Raw genomic sequence first — 13,233 nt, forward strand, 5'->3', positions numbered from 1 at the left:
GTGAAGGGTCTGGAGAACAGGTCTTATGAGGAGCAGTTGAAAGAACTGGAGTAGTTTAGTCTGGAGAAAAGGAGGCTGAGTGGAGACCTTCTCACTTTCTACAGTTCCAAGAGGAGGTTGCAGCAAAGTTGAGGTTGGTCTCATCTCCCTAGTAAAAAGTGATAGGAACAGAGGAAATGGCCTCAAGTTCCACCAGGGGAGGCTAAGATTGGATATTATAAGAAATCCCTTACAGACACCTGGACTGAGGTTAAGAACAGCTTATTTTCAGAAAGATTTTGTATTTTACTTGTTTGTTTTCTTTTTGTCCCCAGCTGATCCAGAACAAAAGAATGTTTTGGCAGACTGCCTAGTACAAGGTGTGTACTACAGAGTTGCAGACAACAGGACTTTCTGTGGCTAGAGGGAGTAAGATGAGTGAAGCTGAGGTGAGAGGGCAGTGAAGCAGGCACAAGTGGTCAGTTCACAATGGAGCAGCTGAGGTCCAGTTCATAGACATGAAAATGATCTGAAGATGCTGCTGAGGCTGGAGGAAGAAAACTGAATGCACAAGACACAGACCCTCAGCTACTGAGGGAGAAGTCTGTATCAGGAACAAGCCCAAACACACTGGTAAGGCAATGAGAGTTTAATAAAATCCCCTCCACATCATTGTTTTAAACAGAGCAGCAGAGAGGGTTGGTCAGGCCAGCTCTATCCCATGTATCACAGATGTGCCTAGCCTGAATTACCAGGTTCTCAAGGTGGTGCATCCCCAGACAGAATTGTCTGTTGCTCACATGCAATATTATTTCTTTCCTCCAGTATTTCACTCCCTGGGACAGCTTTCTTGTTGTGATTGTGAAAGCTAACCATTCAAAGAGATACTTTTCACCATTAACGGCTCCCCAGCTTTGGACTGGCACCCACAAGCTGGCCCAGAGTCGCTTGCTGAAAGCTGCTCATGAAAGCTGTACAATCATGGAATCACAGACTCGTTTTGGTAAGAAAATACTTTTCAGGTCATCGAGTCCAACCACGATCTAACTGTGCTGCCTAGTACTTAACCGGGTCCCTCGATTTGTGTCATCCACCACCAACCTTGGATATTTGCTGCCGCTTGGTGGCTATTGCAGATACTGCCCGATGTCCCTTCGCCACTGCTGGCTGTTCACTCAGTCTTCCAGTGCCCTGAGCGTGTCCTGAGTACTTGTGGGTGCTTAGTGGTGTTGGGCTTCTCCAGTCAGGCATATGTATTACACCTCAGCTGAGGGCGGATGTTGATGTTCAGTCGCAAGATAAACTGATTTGCGAGCCTTAGTGAAGCAGTTAATTACATTTGAGTTACTTAGAGATTATGATTTGTTTTGCTGTCTCATGCTGTAAAATGTGGAGCTTTCTGGATTTATTATTATTCGTGATTCTAGAGCAATGAAAATGTTCTTAGTGCAGCAAAGCACAAATAAAGAGACAGAGCACATCCCCTAGTGACTCCTGCTTGAGCCAACAGTGTGCCCAGGTGGCCAAGAGAGCCAATGGCATCCTGGCATGCATCAGGAATGGTGTGGTCAGCAGGAGCAGGGAGGTCATTCTGCCCCTGTACTCTGCACTGGTTAGACCACACCTTGAGTACTGTGTTCAGTTCTGGGCCCCCCAGTTTAGAAGGGACGTTGAGATGCTTGAGCGTGTCCAGAGAAGGGCGACGAGGCTGGTGAGAGGCCTTGAGCACAGCCCTACGAGGAGAGGCTGAGGGAGCTGGGATTGGTTAGCCTGGAGAAGAGGAGGCTCAGGGGTGACCTTATTGCAGTCTACAACTACCTAGGGGTGGTTGTAGCCAGGAGGAGGTTGCTCTCTTCTCTCAGGTGGCCAGCACCAGAACAAGAAGACACAGCCTCAGGCTGCGCCAGGGGAAATTTAGGCTTGAGGTGAGGAGAAAGTTCTTCACTGAGAGAGTCATTGGGCACTGGAATGGGCTGCCCGGGGAGGTGGTGGAGTCGCCATCCCTGGAGCTGTTCAAGGCAAGACTGGACGTGGCACTTGGTGCCATGGTCTAGCCTTGAGCTCTGTGGTAAAGGGTTGGACTTGATGATCTGTGAGGTCTCTTCCAACCTTGGTGATATTGTGATACTGTGAACACGCTAAAATCATATGTTCTGAAAATAAGCTGTTCTTAACCTCAGTCCAGGTGTCTGGAAGGCCTATGGTCCCTGCTCAAAGAGAAAGCTGCTCTTTGTATAAAAATATGCACAGGAGATCTGAGCATATTGAGCTGTGCAACAGGGTACAGTAGGGTAGGAGACAGAGGTCTGTGCTGATTCCACAGGAGCAAAATTCCTTCTTGGCCACACATCTGAACACCAGTCTAAGTCTGGATACCTGCAGAGGAAGCTTACAGCTGCCATGCATTTTGGCTCGAAGAAGTAACTGCCTTATTTGTAAAAGTTAGGCTAATGACCTGACAACAACTCTGACTGGATGTTTTGAAGTTTGCTCAGCCTCCTCTCTGGCATATGACTTAATATCATAGAAAAAATTTGGTTGGAAAAGACTTTTAAGATCATCAGGTCCAACCATTATCTAAGTCTACAAGGGCTGATGCTAAACCATGTCCCTTAGTGCCACATGTCTGCATCTTTTAAACACCTCCATGCTTGGAGGAACAGGGATTCAGCCACCTCCCTGGAGGGCCTCTTCCAGTCATCAAGAAAGCTTTTAGTGAAGAATTTTCTCATAATATCCAATCTTAGCCTCCCCTGGTGGAACTAGAGGCCATTTCCTCTCTTCCTATCACTTGTTACTAGGGAGATGAGACTGACACCTACCATGCTTCAACCACCTTTCAGGGAGTTGTGGAAGGCAATAAGGTCTCCACTCACCTTCCCTTCCTCCAGACTTAACAACCCCAATTCCCTCAGCTGCTCCTCACAAGACCTCTTCTCCAGACCCTTCACCAACTTCGTTGCCCTTCTCTGGATGTGTTCCAACACCTCAATGTCTTTCTTGCAGCAAGGGCCCCCAGACTGAACCCAGGACTCAAGGGGTGGCCTCACCAGTGATGAGCACAGGGGGGCAATCACTTCCCTACTTCTGCTGGCCACATGATTCCTGATACAGGCCAGGATGCTGTTGGCCTTCTTGGCTACCTGAGCACACTGCTGGCTCATGTTCTGACTGCTGTCAACCAGCCCCTGCAGTTCTTTTTCTTCTGGGCAGCTTTCCAGCTACTCTGCCCCAAGCCTGGAGCATTGAATGAGGTTGTTATGACCCAAGTGCAGCACTTGGCACTTGACCTTGCTTAATCTCATAAAATTGGCCTCAGCCCATTGATCCACCCTGTTCTGGTCCCTCTGAAGGGCTTTCCTGCTCTCAAGTAGATCAACACTCCCTTCCAGCTTAGTGTCATCTGTAGACTTGCTGCGGGTGCTTTCAAGCCCCACATCCATCACTGATACCGGTATCAAAGAGAACTGGCTCAAACGCCGAGCCCAGCAAACACCGCTTCTGACCCGCTACCAACTGGATTTAACTCTTCTGACCACCAGGCTTTGAGCCAGGCCATCCAGCCAGGTTTTTACCCAGGGAAGCATCCACCCATCCAAGCTATGAGCAGCCAGTTTCTCCAGGAGGATGCTGTGAGAGACAGCATCTAAAGTCCAGGTAAGTGACATCCACAGACTTGCCCTCATCCACTAAGCAGGTCGCCTTGTCGTAGAAGCAGATCAGGTTGGTCATGATGTCATGACGCGCGAACTTGAAGAGAAAGGAACCAGCTAAAAAGCCAAGCAGCGAGAGCAGCTCCCCTGGCACCGCAGCCCCACGGCCTGGCCGCCACCACCAAGATGGCGGCACGGGGCGGCCGCCCCGCCCCCGCGGGGCCCTTCCCTCCCTGGGCCGGCCGCGGCCCCCGGCCGCCGAGGTGGCTGCTGCTGCCGCCGCCGCCTGTCGCCCTGTGATGAGAGCATCAGCCCTCACTGCCACGTCTGCCGGGCAGCTGCGGCGCGGGTAGCCGGCAGTGTGCAGGGCCGCGCCGGGGCCTGCCCTGCCCGCCTGCTCTTCTCTTCCTTTCTCTTCCACGTAGGGCGGTCGAGGCTGCCCGTCCCTGCTCCTGCCTGGCTGCGGGGCGCCGGCGGGCAGCGGACGAGTTGGGTCTGCCCGGCGGGAGCAGGAGCGCTCCGTGGGGTACGCGCCGCAGCCTCGTTCCCCGCCGGTCAGTCCGAGGGGGTGGTGGCTGTGGGTGCCCAGGTTGGCCGCCGGGCCGCTGCCGCCGGAAGGGGACCCTGCTGCCGGCTGATGTCCGAGCCGCGCCACCGCCCGCGCTTGGATGTGTGAGTACTGGCCTCGCCGCGCTCTCAGGGCAGCTCCGCTCCGGCATAGCCGGGCCGACCGAAGCGGGCAGCGGGATCCGGCGGGCCGGGCGGGACCTCGCCGTGGTGCTGCGGGGCCGGGAGGGTGAGCCGTGCCTTGCCGGAGTCTCGCCGGGCTGGCCCGTGCCTGCGGGGCCACCTCCCGCCTACCTGAAACCAAGTGCGTGTGTGGTAGGAAGACTTCTGCTGGCTTTGTTTGGTCCTGGTGGTTAGTCACGGCTCTTGGTGCCGGGCTTCTCTGTCTAGACATTTCCTGATAGCTCTGGGTTAGAGCGAGAGGTCCTGCTGAGAGGAGGGTTGCTCGGCGAGGGAGCGGTTGAGCATGAAACGCAAGGTCCGGGGTCGCGGATAGGTTTACTTTGGGCTTTTAAAATGCTGTCCCTATATAACCAGTCCTGCAAAGGAGGTAGAAGAGAGCACCGTCCTGTGGAAGATGAGGAACCGAGGCAGTTTTCGCTAATTGTAGATAAATCTGACTTGCCATAAGACGCTGCTTCCAGAGTCGGAGTGGAGCCACCTCTGTGGTTGTTCTTTCTTATACCACTAAGAAAAGACTATCAGTCGTCCGTGATGTGGGATAGTAACCAGGCTGTTCCATTTCCTTGCTTTGTGAAGTAGCTCCTTCAATACTCTAGCATCGTTTTAACACACGAACACGTAGCCGAAAGAGAGGTGGCTTTGTTTGTAATTTGCGATCACTGTTGTGCATGGTTTTCGTGGTAACAGACCCCTCATGTCGCTGGTGTCTGCTAGGACTGTAAGCGAAGGAATGGGATGTCTGTATTACAGAAGTGAGTCTTAAAGTTGTTTGGAGACGAGGCATCTCTTCTGTATCAGATTCGGGTTTGTTAACTTGTGATCAGAGGAATACTGCAGTCTGGGGGTGGAACTGCAGTGGCTCAGCTCCAGTTCACAGGATATCTGTCCTGCAGATCAGGACAGCAGCCCTTTAACCCGCAGTCAGCCCCTTTGCTTACTTCCTGGCGCTTCTCTTGTTGGTGTGGCTTTGTTTCTGACACTTGTTTCTCCTTCCAGCTGCCTTTCCACAGCACCAGCTCCCTCAGCCAAGGCACTTGGTGCTGTGATTAGGTGATGTACTGGTAAAACTTGAGCTTACTGTAGCCAGCCTCTCTGGGAGTTGTGTTGAAACTTCACATACTCTTTCAAAAAATCATGGAATCATAAAGATTGGAAAAGGACTCTAAGGTCATGAAGTCCAGCTGTCAACACTGCCGTGCTCTCTAAACCATGTCCCAAAGCATCACATCCACATGTTTTTTGAACTCCTCCAGGGGTGAAGACTTCACCACTTCTCTGGGCAGCCTGTTCCAATGCCTGACCACTCTTTCAGTAAAGAATTTTTTCTTAATATCCAATCTAAACCTCCCCTGGCACAACTTGAGGTCATTTTCTCTCGTACTATCACTAGATACCTGGGAGATGGACCTCTACCTCATTACAATCTGCTTTCAGGTAGTTGTTGTTACTTATTAGACTGGGATTTCTTCAGGTTTAGATGTAGCTACTTCATGTTTCTGCTTTTCAGCATCTTTGTTTCAGGTTTTGCAGTGTAAACTGGAACATAGTGTAGGAATGATGTCCAGCTCTGATTTATTTGGACTGACAGAGAAGTTCAGGTAACGTCACTGACACAGTTAACTACGTCCAGTACTTGAGTACTGTGTCCAGTTCTGGGCCACTCAATTCAGTAGAGATGTTGGGATACTGAAATGTGTCCAGGGAAGGGTGACAAAGCTGGTGAAAAGCCTGGCTGAGGCACTTAGTGCCATGGTCTAGTTGACTGGATAGGGCTGGGTGCTAAGTTGGACTGGATGATCTTGGAGGTCTCTTCCAACCTGGTTGATTCTATGGTTCTATGATTCTATGTCTGATGTGATGCACTCTCCTAACCTCAACACCACAGCACATCTGTGTTCCTACTGTACAGTTCATTTCTACCATTCTCTGGGCAGACCAAGTGACCATCAAGCACTTGAGACTTCAGAAGGTCTGGAAATCCTTTTGAGAGAGCTGTCTGTATTACCTCAATTTGAGGATTGAAAATTAGTGATAAATGAGAAAAGACAAGCCTTTTTTTTTTAACCATAATTTTTTGCTATCTTTCTGATTACAAAATGGGGATATAACATTTTCCTTCCTACTTTTGCAGCCTGTGGCTTTCTGTTCTGCCTGTAAGAAGCTAAACTTTTAGAAAAACTTGTTGCAGTGTACAGATTAGTCCCTTGAGGAATTACTTTCTTTTCAGAGACACTAGTGGTGTCCTGTGGTAGCTAAGGAAATAAAGCTGTACTCATCTTAGTGGTCTGTTAGCAATATTTGTGCTGAAGTAACATCACCTGTGTAGTTATACCCTTATGTATTACTCAGAAGCAGACAGGCCTCATCACTTTTTTATTTATGCTCTCTTTAGGTGCTGTGTTTTGGTCTGAAATTTTAGAAGCTCGATTTGTGTATGTAGTATTTGAAGGGGAAAAAAAACTACATCTTTCTGCTTGTTTTTTGGAATTGAGCAGCACTGGACACAAATCTTTTCCAAAAGCATCTACACTGCAAACTGATTTGGGCAACTCAGGCCTGGATGTCATAAAACTAACATTTAATTTTTTTTCTGCAGGCCTTAGATCTGGATGTTTTGACAATATGGCAAGAGCATATATGCTAGAAATGTTTTGTAAGGTGGCTTCTAGTTTTCTTGAGCATTCAGTTCAGAAGCCAGTCAGGCTACTCTGTACAGCTGTGGAGTAACAGTTCCTAAATATAGATATGGTAGAGAGCAACAAGCTAATACTGATTCTGAGACCATCCTACTCCTCAGTCTCGGTGCTTTCCCTGCACCTCAATTATCTTGAAATCCCACAAGAAAAGTTTTCTTGTGGCAGTTCCAAGCTTGAGGTTCAGTTTTAGTTTATGGATGTGAAACTCCTAAGCTGAAGGGCTTGGTGTTGTGCTCTGGATTTAAAGAAATGAATCATAGAATCAAACAGGTTGAAAGAGACCTCCAACATCATCCAGTGCAACGTAGCACCCAGCCCTATCCAGTCAACTAGACCATGGCACTAAGTGCCTCAGCCAGGCTTTTCTTGAACACCTCCAGGGAAGGTGAGTCCACCACCTCCCTGGGCAGCCCATTCCAATGCCAATCACTCTCTCTGGCCAAGAACTTCCTCCTAACATCCAGCCTAGACCTCCCCTGGCACAACTTGAGACTCTATCCCCTTGTTCTCTTGCTGCTTGCCTGGCAGAAGAAACAACCCCAGCTCCCTCAGCCTCTCCCCATAGGGTTTGTGTTCCAGGCCTCTCACCAGCTTTGTAGCCCAGCACTGGACACAGATACGGTAGAGAGCAACAAGCTAATACTGATTCTGAGACCACCCTGCTCCTCAGTCTCGGTGCTTTCCCTGCACCTCAATTACCATGAAATCCCACAAGAAAAGTTTTCTTGTGGCAGTTCCAAGCTTGAGGTTCAGTTTTAGTTTATGGATGTGAAACTCCTAAGCTGAAGGGCTTGGAGTTGTGCTCTGGATTTAAAAAAAAGATACTTGATCAGTACGAAGAGGTATGTATTTTTAGCACTGGTGACAATCAGTGCATTTGTTAGCTAGTAGAATATTTGGTCATAAAAATACTACTGATTTTCCACTCTTTATTTTGTTTCTCCATTGTGAAATTTTACATCCTGGTGTGTTTATGGGCTGAGAAATACAGAGGAGGTTGAATTTGGCTTGTAAAATCTTACTTCAGTGCCTGGAATTTTTACACTAGCAGTAACTGCTCTGTTTAACTGCAGTATGACACTCTAGTACCTGTTTTCCTTTTCAGAGTCAATTTTTTGTTGCCCTTTCACTACCATTCCGTTGGAGGACAGTTTGGCAGTACTGCAATGCTAGCTTACGCACAAGAAACTGTGAGGAAGATAAAAATTACGACAGTTGACCTTCCTCTTCTTTCAGTGATCCCTTCCCTCTGCTATCGCTTTAATCTGCTCTCTGGCTGCAGAATTTAGCTTGTCAAGGTAATGGATGGGGCCATAAAGTTAGCTCTCTTCCCTTTGTTCACCTAACCGCAGCAGGTCTCTTGTGGTGAAGGAAATTTTAGTCCTTTTATTTCTACCACAGTTAGCTCAGTGGTGCAACTTTTAGCAGGTGGAGTTTTACAGTCGGAGGTACATCTCTAGTAGCTGCATGACTTGGGCAAACAGTTCATGAGCTAAACTTGCTGGAAAGATTTCCTGCCATTCTTTGTGGGCTTGCTGACGTTGGAGAGTAATTTCCAACTGTTTCTTAAACTTTGGGGGCTGAATGTGTTGCAAGCAGAAAACAGGAGTTCTGGTGGGAAGTATTGTGCAAGCCAGACAGTAAAGCTGTGCAAGCCAATGTGATGCAGTGGCATTCCTATACGCTGGGGGTGGGGGGTTGAAATAGGTGGCATAGAGCAAAATTATGAGTAGATGTCTGTGGCCCAGCATGTATGCAGATTGAGATAGCTAAATTAGTCTTGATTATAATTAATTATACCAGAGATAGACTGGATGAGACACTTAGTGCCATGGTCTAGTTGACTGGATAGGACTGGGTGATAGGTTGGAGTGGATGATCTTGGAGATCTCTTCCAACCTGGTTGAATCTATGATTCTATAATTCTATGATTTTCCTGACCTGCCACATAGATTACTCTGTAAATGGTTGTACAAGGTTCTGAACGCTGCCTACCAGAGTAATGCAATTTGATCTGAAGACCTTTATTGTTTGGTGGGATACCTGGATAGCTGTTAAGAGACAAATAGAAAGGAATCAATATGTTCTTATATGTGGTCTACATTTTAATGCAAATTGCCGGAGGAGGTCTAGGCTGGATGTTAGGAAGAAGTTCTTCACGGAGAGGGTGATTTGCATAGGAATGGGCTGCCCAGGGAGCTGGTGGAGTCGCCGTCCCTGGAGATGTTAAAGAAAAGCGTGACTGAGGCACTTAGTGCCATGGTCTAGTTGCTTGGATAGCGCTGGGTGCTGGGTTGGACTGGATGATGTTGGAGGTCTCTTCCAATCTGGTTGATTCTATGATTCTGTGATTTATGCAAATGACAATTTATTTAGAACGTCCCTGCAGTAGTTTTGCTCTTCCACAGTGTCAGGGATATGCAGATTCTTCTTGCACTGATACTTTCTGATGTGAATCCTGATGCAACGACTCAGGATAAGGCTCATGGAATTGTTTCTTCTGTGTGTTTTACTCTGTGCCTGCAAACTGGTTGCTACAGATGGCAGATGCTTGCCTTATTTTTAGCTATGTGAGAACAAAATAGAAAAATCCTAGTGACTCCCCATGATCTGTCATTGTGGCTGATCTCCATTAAATTAAACATAGGGATTGGCAGAGGAGCAAAAACAGCAGGAAAGCTGCTTCTGTTGGTTGGGATTGGGGTTTTTTGACTTCTTTTAAAAGCTTGTCTCAAGCACTAAAATAATACTGTAAAAAATATTCACTACTATGCACAGAGGCCCCTGGGAGAAGAAATAGTTACCAAACAGCTTATCCTGTTTGGGATAAGGAAATTGAGGTCTAAATCAGTAAAACAACTTCCCTGGTAGTCAGTGGAAGAGAAGTGTTTCAAAGCAGAATTTGTGGCTTGCCTGTATTCAGGCTGTTAGACCATGTGGATGTTTTCAGGATTTGGAAGAGAATGCATATTTTGATGGCTTCCTTGGCTGAAAGTTGTGGACTCCCAAGGCAATCATCTCTTTTACTGTGCACTTGCCCTGCTGCAAAAGGCAGGGCAAATTTTTCTTTCCCTGTTGGAAAAGAAAATTTCAGTGGCCACAGCCAAAATTCCTCTCCCTTCTGAGTCCCCTGTGTAATGGAAGGTGATCAGTGACTATATTTGAGCAGTGCTATGCCTGTGTGCAGTGTTTACTGGAGAGCTTTAGTGCAAGATGTACTTGGGAGTATGTGTTGATAAATTGTATTAGCAGCCAGCTTTGATAGCTCTGCCTGTGTTATGTCTGCTAATACATTGTCCTTGTGTCCTAGCATTAATTCCCAACCAGTATTCCTTTTTAAAGTGAACCTTTCTTTCTCTTGCGTAGAGCTGGATCTTAAAACTTTGGTGCTTTTACACATTCAGGTCTTGGTTTGAATTTGAAGGTGAAACTTCCCTGAGCTTTCGGATGATAGTGCAGGATGTCTTTGAGAGCCATATGTCTAGCTCAGTAGTTCTTGACAGCTTTTCAGTTTCAGCCTCTTTCTTTGGATGAAGCTGTGCTTCCTGCCCCTTTCCCCACACGATTTAGAAGCATGGGAACTGCAGGACCAAAATAGACCATGACCCAGCTGATCAGACCTGCATTTCACTCTGATGCTAGAAAAGCTAAAAGCTCAGCTTTGCAATTCTGTCTTGCCCTCATACGCAGAGAAGCCTATGCTTTCTTTATTCTCAAATCTAGTATTTGGCTGTGAGTGTTGCTGCCTACATCAGACACCAAAGAAAATGTGAGTGCCTTGCAGGCTGTGTGATACAGTTGTCTTGGTGAGAAGTACGTTACCAGCTGAGCCCCAAGGATCTTTGTGTTGTGGTTTGAGGGTTTGTTTTCTTTCACCCCTCCTGTCTTTTTGGAATATAATTTTACTTGTCTTAATTCATAAAATTATTACAGTCATTCATTCAAAACTTTCTAAGCTGTTTGCTTTAACCTCCTCCTGCAGCAGTTAGCTGCAGAAGGTAATTGTATGGTTATGAGGTATTATTTACCCAGGAGTTGTGGCTTTGTTCTTGTACTCACCAGAGGTTCATCAAGAGCGGTTGGTGCATGTATCTTCTTTCCTTCAGTTCACAAGGGCTTGAACTCATCTGTATTCTGAAGAGGACTTCATCTGCTGCATGCCTCTGGAAATCCCTTCCTCACACCCTCTGAAGTAAGATTTTTGAGGAGATTTTTGTAGGATTTTGGTTGGAAATCCTTCTCCATTACAAAAAAATCCAAACTATCTCTTGGATAATTTTCTTGGTCTAGAATGTAAACCTCTAACACATCCTTTAAAAGTACATTTGCAAAACGAGCTGGACTGAGCTTACTGCACTTTAACCTGGAGAGGCTTTTCCTGGAAAACTTTTCTTTCCTGCTGCCATTTTTGTCAGTGGGTGTTTGAAGTGCTGTGACACCTATAGGCAGCAAGCACTACTTTCACCTTGTCTTTAGCTAGCACTTACTTAGCTTTAGCCTACTTTGCTGAAGATGCCTGAAATGAGTCATGATATATATGCAGTTTGTGAATTCTTGCCTTTTCTTTGCTGCTTTCCCTCTTTGGTTCTGGCATGTGTATAGAAGACTAATAGAGGGAGCCTCTTCAGCCAGAGTTGTTATGCTGACTTTGTCTTACTGGGTTGGTCTTGTTACTACAGAGGACTTTCTTAGTTCTTAGTCACTGAGCAAAAATTAGTCTTGGTGCATCACCTGACAGTGGTAATTCACCACCTACTTCTTGTCCTCCTTGCCAGATCCTGGGCTGCACTTCATGGCAGGGTTTCTGTCTCTCTGCACCCAATCTCCTTCTGAATCTGTCATTCCATATGGTGTGAGGACATGGAAAATATGCTGATTTGGAGACCTCTCTCCTGATTGGTTTTGCCTCCCAGCCTGGGGCTGGGGCTAAGCCCTGGGCCAGGTGGCTGGTGTGTGCCTGTGGAACCAGCCAGAGTTGAAAGGTTGTGTTGACTTAGCACTGGGGGAGCTCTGCGCAAGCCAAATATTTAGCTTTCCATCTGATAACCTATTGGTTATTTCCTGCCTCACAACAACCAAATGCTTTGTTATTTCCAAATCAACTTAGGGCTTCCACAGAAATTTTGGTGCTTCTTGGTTTCTGGTGTGGAGATGTGAGGGTGCTGAAAAGGTCTTGGAGCCATGGCAATGGGTGCAGCTGTTGCTGTTCCTAGGCTCAAGTTTGGGTGAATGGGTTACCAACTTTGTGTCTCTGTTTTTCCAGCTGGTTTTATTTAAATAAATAAATAAAAGGCTGACGTTAAAAGAAAGTAAAAATAAGCCATAGTAACTTGATTATAAGGTGCATTTAGTCATAATTTGCAAAGACAGAACTGCAGGACAAATGCAAGTTTGGGATTAGGTTGACCAGCAACAGTGACTTGGAAGTGAGTACAGTAGTATCTTTTTACTTTGTTTTTTTCATTTTCAGAAATTGATGGAGGCAGGAGGGAGGAAGAGGAGAAAGAGCTGTTTGCCTGCCATCTGAAAGTCACAACTGTTAATGGTACCTATTTAATCCCAACAGTTAGAGAATCTGACCCTATTTTCCTCCTGCCATCCTTCCAGAAATGGTTTCACTGAGGGCCGATAACTGTCTTTTGCAGCCTTGCAGCCAAGATTTTGTAAGTAAGCCTTTGACTGTGACAGTTGAGGGAGGTGATTCTCCTCATCTACTCCGCTCTGGTGAGACCCCACCTGGAGTATTGCATCCAGTTCAGGAGCCCCTATTACTAGACAGATATGGAGATGCTGGAGCGTGTCCAGAGAAGGGCCACAAGGATGATCAGAGGGCTGGAGCAGCTCTGCTATGAGGACAGAGTGAAGGAGTTGGGGCTGTTCAGTCTGGAGAAGAGGAGGCTGCGAGGTGACCTTGTGGCCAACAAAAAGGCTGGGAGGGACTTTTGAGGCTGTCAGGGAGTGACAGGACTAGGGGGAATGGAGCAAAGCTGGAGGTGGGGAGATTTAGAGTGGCTGTGAAGAGGAAGTTGTTCAGCATGAGAGTGGTGAGAGGCTGGAATGGGTTGCCCATGGAGGTGTTTGAGGCCCCATGGCTGGAGGTGTTTAAGGCCAGGCTGGCTGAGGCTGTGGGCAGCCTTCTTTAGGGTAGGGTGTCC

The 13,233-nt window shown here is 47.1% G+C and overlaps 1 protein-coding gene across 2 annotated transcripts in view; it reads left to right on the top strand.

The window, feature by feature from the left end:
- The first annotated feature begins 4,213 nt into the window (after positions 1-4,213).
- TMEM39A (transmembrane protein 39A) overlaps positions 4,214-13,233 on the top strand; it is a 30,170-nt gene continuing 21,150 nt past the window's right edge. Inside the window, exon 1 of one of the 2 annotated variants that reach the window (XM_064143349.1) lies at positions 4,214-4,304. The gene's annotated coding sequence lies outside the window, so the exon portion shown is untranslated. Of the gene's footprint in view, positions 4,305-12,605; positions 12,624-13,233 lie in introns of those variants that run through there. The other variant, XM_064143350.1, reaches the window with a different exon arrangement.

The sequence above is a fragment of the Pogoniulus pusillus genome, chromosome 5 (assembly GCF_015220805.1).
Source record: "Pogoniulus pusillus isolate bPogPus1 chromosome 5, bPogPus1.pri, whole genome shotgun sequence".
Lineage (NCBI taxonomy): Eukaryota > Metazoa > Chordata > Aves > Piciformes > Lybiidae > Pogoniulus > Pogoniulus pusillus.